General features: G+C 37.4%; 1 long non-coding RNA gene across 1 annotated transcript; it reads left to right on the top strand.

The window, feature by feature from the left end:
* The first annotated feature begins 4,945 nt into the window (after window positions 1–4,945).
* On the top strand, window positions 4,946–5,523 carry LOC106955249 (uncharacterized). Its single transcript, XR_001426533.1, has 3 exons — window positions 4,946–5,039; window positions 5,123–5,374; window positions 5,449–5,523. It is a non-coding gene; the product is annotated as an uncharacterized LOC106955249 (long non-coding RNA).
* Window positions 5,524–7,658: the final 2,135 nt, after the last annotated feature.

Below are 7,658 nucleotides of genomic sequence, written 5' to 3'. Positions count from 1 at the left end.
CGGTTTTTAATTAATTTTCAGTTTTTTTTTTTTCTCAATTTTCTTTTTTTTTTTTTTTTTTTTTTTTGGCTTTTGTTCTGAATTGCATAAAATATCAAAAGTACATAAACTGAAAAAAAAAGAAAAAAACAACAACAACAATGTTGTAGTCTCTGCAGGAAAAAAAAAACAAGTAATACTGAATCCTCATGTCTACACTTTGTGCTTTCGAAGTGGTTGGTCCCATAAAACTAGTCCTCCTTGAACGTCGTTTCTCTGTAGCTGTATATTTGTCACATTGTGTAGTTTCTTCAATGGGCTTTTGATTTATAGTCATGCTAACTCAGCAGCTCAAGATGTTTGTTATATATCTGTCTATCTGCTGTACCTCACTTTTACTTTCCTAAATTATTCAGCCACAGTTTAACAAACTATGTCAGCGCGTCTACAGCTGTGGATTAATGTTCACACTTTCAGTTGGGTGACATAAAACAAAGCGTTCGCTCACAGTGGAGCAAAGGTGCGGCTGAGAAAAGGAAGATGGCTGCAATTTTATAGGATGAGTTGAAACAGGTGGAAAAAAAACCTCACTAATTTAATTTTGATAAGACTGGAAAACATTAGGAGAAGAAGAACAGTTCCCCCACTTCATAGGCTTTGTGTTACTGCTCTAATAATCAATCTTTTTGGAGCTGCATAGTTAAACTGGCTTGATATGTAGTGATTTGACAGGTCTGGGAAGCAAACAGGCTGTCTGCAATAGTCAGCTTGGCATGATGAAGCTTGCATAGATGAAAGAGAAAGGAACTGCTTTTGTCGTCAGAGGAACAGGTGGAAACATTAACAGCAGTTGGCAGGTTGGGCTAACAAGTTGGAAGGCGTTTTGGAGACTTTCAGGGATGTGTGTGTCTGCACCATGGCTAATTAATCACAGACTACTGACACAGTTAAAATGAAGCGGATGGCTTTGCTTCTCTAGAAACAAAGGAATAAATCGGTTCATCCGCCATATTCAATTTATCATTTTCAGACTTCAAAAGCAGCTAATATTTTTATCAAATAACACTCATGGTTGACTCCAAAAACATCATCTAAATTAAACAACGATAAATTTAATCCAAGGGGATAATGACCTTCTAGCAGCGTGAGTAACAGATAAAATATTCCCTGCAGGCTTTTGTTCCTTCATGTCTTTGGGTTTGTTTAACATTTACACAGCTTTCAGAAACTGGGAAATATAAGGAGTTGTAGATGTTAACCCAAAAGATTCAAAATGATAGTCTCTCAATGGATTCCCATTATTATTATTTGCTTTGTATAGTTCAACATCTGGTGTCTATTCCAGCTGTTTAGATAACTGTAAAACCAGAGGAAAGTTGCTGTGCAACAAAACAGACTGCATGTCAGGAAGCACACAATGCAGCACATTCTTCAGCCTTTTTAAAGATCTGCAAAAAGGAGCAGTCTGCAAATTTTAGGCTCTGTAATTTAAAAAAATATTGCATGAAATACTAAAAAATGAAGCTATTTGTCACATTTTCGGTGTTTATATAACCTTTATTATCCCACCAGTTTGTTTATAGTGATTGGGGTCCAATTACCTCACTGAGTTTTCACAAAGGAGCCTCTCTGCTGATGCTGGACTACAAGCAGCGTCTCCATGTACTGTCTTTGTTTTTTGGAAATCCCACAGGGGGTCTGGCCCAGATTAATCCACATTATCATTCATACTATAAATACCCTTTTTGCATTTCAGCTGAGAAACTTTCCAGCTTCAAGGGCATGATTAATGATTAAGAACCAAAACTTTTCATCTTGAAGACTTCAAAGTTGTTCATCTAACTGTTAAGCTTGGTTTATATCCTGAAGCAATGCTAAAAGCACTTTCAATGAAAGTCTGGCAAAAAGGAAAATTGGCAAGTGAACAGCAAGCCATCACAAACGTATTTCATTCAAGCATGTTTATGTTATGAATGTATATTCAGTTCAGTTTGAAAGGGGTGTAAAATGCATGTGAACATATAAATATTAGGGTTACATGCACTCTTTTCCATAAGATTTTCCATATAGCTAATGGTTCCTAACTTAAAAAGCAGGTGAGGACATATGCATAAATCATCTGTGTGTCAAGTATAAGATATACTGTGAGTGGAAACTAGGACATAAAAAGGAAAACAAGAATTGTAGGAAGATTGCACTTTATTACTTCCATGCTATTAAAATATAATTATTCTGTATTTCTTATGAAACTGGGTGCAGGAGTAGTTCAGACTACTTTCAACGCTAAAGTACTTCATCCATCCATTTACTGCATTTTTTTCTGCGATCAGAAGGGATACGTCATTCCTCTGGAGAGTTATGGGTTGGCACCACGGTTTCATTCTAATGGGGCATGCATGAATCGCCTCCAAATGAAGGTTTCCGGCAGGCAACATGACCAGATACCCAGACCATGTCAATTGATTTCTCCCAGTGTGGGGGAGAAGCAGAAGATCTACTTTGAGCTCCTGCTGAATGATAGAGTAAGAATATTTTGGACTTTTTCTGTCAATGCATGCTATTAATCTACAAAGTTTAATGCATTATCAATGCACAGTGCAGATTAATTATATTGCATTTTCTATTTTGTTGTAAAAGTCTCTCGCTGGTGGAGGGTTACTTAGCTCACGCCAGCCCATTACACTGTCTTCTGCTGCGTTCAACAACCCAAAGCTGCAAACACAAGTGAAACATAAAACATTTCCTTAAGCATTTTTTCAAAAATATGCATGTTTACATCTAAGTCTTACAAAAGCGTAGTCTTTAATTGTGATTATCACAGCACTAGTGTGATTAACCTGTAATTTTAATCGATTACTAGTAAATACACAAACAAAATCAACTATGTTGCCAATAAAAAATAAGCTAATTAATTGATTATAGCATACGGTGAACTGTGGAAACACTGAGAACACACTGGAGATATATGATGATGTATATTTAAAAAAAAAAACAAAATAAAAAACAAAACAAAACAAGCACTTTTAGTTCCCCAGGCATCTATATATTGAGGGTTGTGGCACATGTGATAAGGAAGTCTAATTGACATGGATTCAACCCCAAATATAACATTTAAAGCTCCTTTTCTGCAGGAGTGTTATAAATAATTCTGGATTTTAATCATTTACATAAGAAGATGAATATTTATGTTCAAAACAGGCTAAAAACTGCATTAAACTATGAAATAAATGTAAACTATGCATATATAAGTGAACACACCTTTAGGGTAACACACTGATTGGTTTTGTATTTGCAGATGTATTGTAGTTTCTTTGCAGTGGGTCTATAATATTCATTGTTTAGTCTCAAACACAGGAAATTGTTTCTTTACCAAAACCACAATAACTAACAACAGATTCCTTTACTGGAGTGTTTTTCATATATCAACATTGTGCCCACCAGCAGCCACATGCTCACTCTGGAGAATGTTTTAAATTCAAAATAAAGAGTCAAATAAAGGTCTGTGTCTGATGAAATTGGCATTCCTGTTGAATATTTGGTGGTGTAAAAAGCTACAGATGTGAAAGTCAGAGCTTTAAATTGTCACAGATTTTTTGCTCTGGAGTTCAACAGGTTGCATCTGACCTTGTAAGACCTTCAAATAACTTAGGGTCTATAAATTATGTATAAATGATTAATAATTGAATGTATCCCTTTGTTTTTGTCTTAAAGTCCTTATATGTAGAAAATCTGAACACCCACCAAGCCTGCGGAGGATTGAATGCCGTTCTTGTTCCAAGTCTTATCACCAACATAAAAGGAGTTGAGATGTGAATGTGTGGAAATCCAAGAGGAGCAAAGACTGATGATAAAATTCATATTAACTGCAAGATAATCCATGTTTTTTCTATCCAGACAATTTACTGCAACATCTATCAGCCGTCTCGTGAAAAAAAAAAAAAAAAAAAAGACTGGGGAATTTAATTCAAAAATTATCTCATTGGACTGCTCAATGATCTCAGCAAACATTAACAAAAATGCAACAGCAGTGTTTTCTTTAAAAGGAAACTGATCTGTACTTAGTGCCAGTAAAGCTAATAAATATATGAAGATTTTTTAGTCTTTATCTGTGTTTAGTAAGAAAAATTTTTTTGAGACTTTTAGAAACTGACTTCACAGGTGGGCCAGTCATCACAGAGTGTTAAAATTATTTATTGCTATTCTCCAAAAGCATATAGAAATAGCATGATTGTTTGTTTTGTTGGAAATGTGCCAACATTTCAAAGTTTTATGGAAATATCAAAGTATATTTAGCCTGGCCAATGCAAATCCATTCTCATCTCCTTTTGATGTTCCATCTGGGATTCCTCCCATTGACCTTGATTTCTCCAGTAGAATTTCGATCGGCCCAATCAGTAAAAAGTGGGAGCTGAAGGTTCAGACCCGCTGTAAGAAGAAAAGTGGAAAACAAGAGGCCTGTTTTGACCAAATTAACAAGTACTGTGACTGTCGGTATTTCACAAACCTCCATATGTTGAAGCTGAATCCCTAAGAATGACAGCGAGGAGTCTGATTTTAGCTCCGAGGTGTCCCACAAGTCAAAAAAGTAAGCCAGCAAATATATTGCTAGCACACTTGTTGATGTAAACAGTCTGACCTTTTGTTTTTGTACTGAATATTAAGTAGGAAAGATCAAAGGGACAAATGACACAGAGCTACAGCTACATTAGCAGCTAAAATCAGGGTTGTCCTGTATGGTAGCTGGCAAATGACTGTAAATCATCTGTAAACAGAATATTTGTAAAAAAGTATCAATAACATTAAAGAACAATAATCATTCTTAGCCGATTTCTGTTATTTTTGTGGTAATAAAGCACAGTTTAGTGTGGTGATCCTGGGTGCTCGGGTTGTTTTGCTGCTGCTTCTCGCTCCTTCCTCCAGGGGCCGCCTGGTGGATGATCTCTTGTGGGCGTGACCGGCGACGCTGGGATCCTCACACCTGTCGGAGATTTTCTCATCTCCGCAGAAGCTTAAGAGTGGAGTCAGCCAACACATCGATGCCAGAGTGTTAACCAGTAATGGTACTACAGGCCATCATCTTAGCGTTTGTTGATCCCTTGTGAACCTCCCAGTGACTCCTGTTGTGTTTCTTCGTTTTTTTTAGACAACTCCCTCGTGACGTCGTGGTCCGACCACTCGAGGCTTTTGAGCTCCTGGCTGTACCTGGCGTACTTACCCCTCGTTGGCTGCCTTCCCCGTTCTGTCCCGGTGAGCTGAGGTCCGTATCCTGTCCGCCCTCCAACGCCGTCCGCTGGATTTTCCCAAGACACCAGCTGGTTCCGCAGCAGAACCCCACACCCGAAAACACCCCCAGGAAATCCCAGTATCCGCCCCCGCTTACCTGCCGCCTGATCTAGTAAGACCGTTGCCGCTCGTTCGGAACTGAAACATCCCACAGTCCTCAAACTCATCACTCATTCTCTCTTCCAGCCCGCTCCAGTTGCCGCTCCCCCCGGAACACAGTTTATCTGTGCTGTTGTGCTTTATATTAAACATCTTTTACTGATTATCGGTTCTCTGGCTTTTGCATGTGGGTCAAGAAGTTACCTTCCGTCATGACATTTAGGAGATTGCTGTAAACATCAGTGGACACTGTTCTGTACATTTACATTAGCTATGTCCTTAAAAAGGATAATTTAAAATAACATTGAAGTCCCTAAACATGAAGACACCACAGAAATTATTTTACAAAATTTGTATTTGAAATTTTTCTGTAATCATATATATATATTTTTTTTTGTCATGCACCATGGACAATATCTATCATATGTCTGAAATTATGTCAAAGCCACTAAACAAGCTTCCCAAACATTATAAAACTTTTACAAAAGATTGAGTTCTAGAACAAAATTATATCCTATTGAGTTTACAAACCCTCAGTCTTCAATGCCAACCCTTGTTCAATAAATATGAACACATAATTCTTCTCATTAAATACCTAACTAAACATAATGTGCATCAGACGGTGTAAAAAAAATGAAAAATCAGGGTTTTTCTGCTTAATCTTGATGAACAGATTATTTCTAAAATCATAATACAAAGAACATTGAAATATAAAATTAAACTCATCTTCTACAAATGAAATCTGGGCCAGATGGCGTCCCCATAGGCTGCTCAGTCACATCCAAATGTTTGTAGATGCAGAAAACTGGTAGAAACAGACCCCCAAAGACTTGCAGCTGTAACTTTGGCCAAAGATGACACTATAAATTATTTACTCTTAATGGCGTATGTGTACCACAGTTTTTCAAATTTTATTTGTAAACTTTTGGAAACCATATATAATTGTTGTTCTACTTCACAATTATGACTACTTTGTGTTGGTTTAGCCCCAGTGAGGTTTTTGGTTGCTACATGATAAAATGTGGAAAAGTTTGATAGTTTTACAAGGCACCATATGCTGTCACACCAATGTCAGATCCTTCCAAGCGATAACTACCTTTGTATAAAAGACGTCACCTCTCAGTTTTGATCTCAAATGTTTCAGCATCATAGTGAACAAAATGTGGCTTCGGGCTCATCGTGATCATATCGTGCTCATTTTCCACCGTTTTGACCATCATGAACCAATCTAAACCAAGCTGGGGAATGTGCCCTGGAATGACAATTAAACTGAACAAAGAGTAACCTGTGCAATGAACCAAAGCAAATGGGAAACGCAAGCTGTTGCCAAAATCTATAATATTATGCTCAGTAAAAGATTTATATGTTTGAGAGTATGAAGTGATCCAGATGAGTAAAATACACCTGCATCCTTCGTTGTGTTATCAAGCGCAGCACTAACTCCTGTTTTAGTGGTTTGCTCCCAATATGCCTGTAATATTTTCTTGTTAATCCAAATGGGATTAGTATGGTGGGTCTTTGAAGTTGTATGTTCTTTCCCTGTGGTGAAATATTAAGATGTGGTGCTTCTTTTGATCAGTGCAATCAGAATCAACTCTGAACTGGTCCCTGCTGCGCCGAATCCCATCCAGGAAGAGAAGTTTCCGCATGGCTTCACCTCCACTGTGAAAGCGACGGGATTCCCATGTTTGAAATTAAAACGTGTACAAACCTCTTGATTTACTGTTCAGATGAAACTACATCAAAAAGCAGATAATGTATCCTAATCTCTCTTATGGTATTTCAGACTAACTGGAGAAAAATTTATCCAAGCAACTAATTTCCTCACATTCAGAAGAACATCGGTATGAATATTTGCCTGGACATCAGAGCTAATTAACGCTTTTATTCAGGGATAGAGGGGGCGATGATGGGGAGGTTTGCATTCTCAATCTGCAGCTTGATTCACAAATTTCACCTCTGGGGGTGTTCGTTCGTGAGAACCAGCATCTAGGAGTTGTTTAGAGGAAAGTTCAAAGTCATTGAGAGGAGGATGGCTCTTTGTTTCGCCTTTAATCACTCTGAAAGGAGTGAAAAGCTTCACCATGACGAGCTCAGTCATCTGTGAAAATAAAAGCTGCTGTATTTTTTCTATCGTTAACAATGAAGCACGTTATGATGCAGTAGAGTAGTCATGTAGAGCAGAATCAAGGAAGAAGATTTTGATCCATTTTAGAATGAATAAAAAAATAATCATGGTACTTGTTGATATATAAACATATTTTTAGCAGATGGTAAATCTAGTGGGTGAAATTAAA

The sequence above is a fragment of the Poecilia latipinna genome, unplaced genomic scaffold (genome assembly GCF_001443285.1).
Source record: "Poecilia latipinna isolate Pla-1442-1.1 unplaced genomic scaffold, P_latipinna-1.0 Scaffold720, whole genome shotgun sequence".
In the NCBI taxonomy this organism is placed as follows: Eukaryota; Metazoa; Chordata; class Actinopteri; order Cyprinodontiformes; family Poeciliidae; genus Poecilia; species Poecilia latipinna.
The sequence above is the reverse complement of the archived record's forward strand: the minus strand, read 5'-3'. Positions and strand labels throughout refer to the sequence as shown.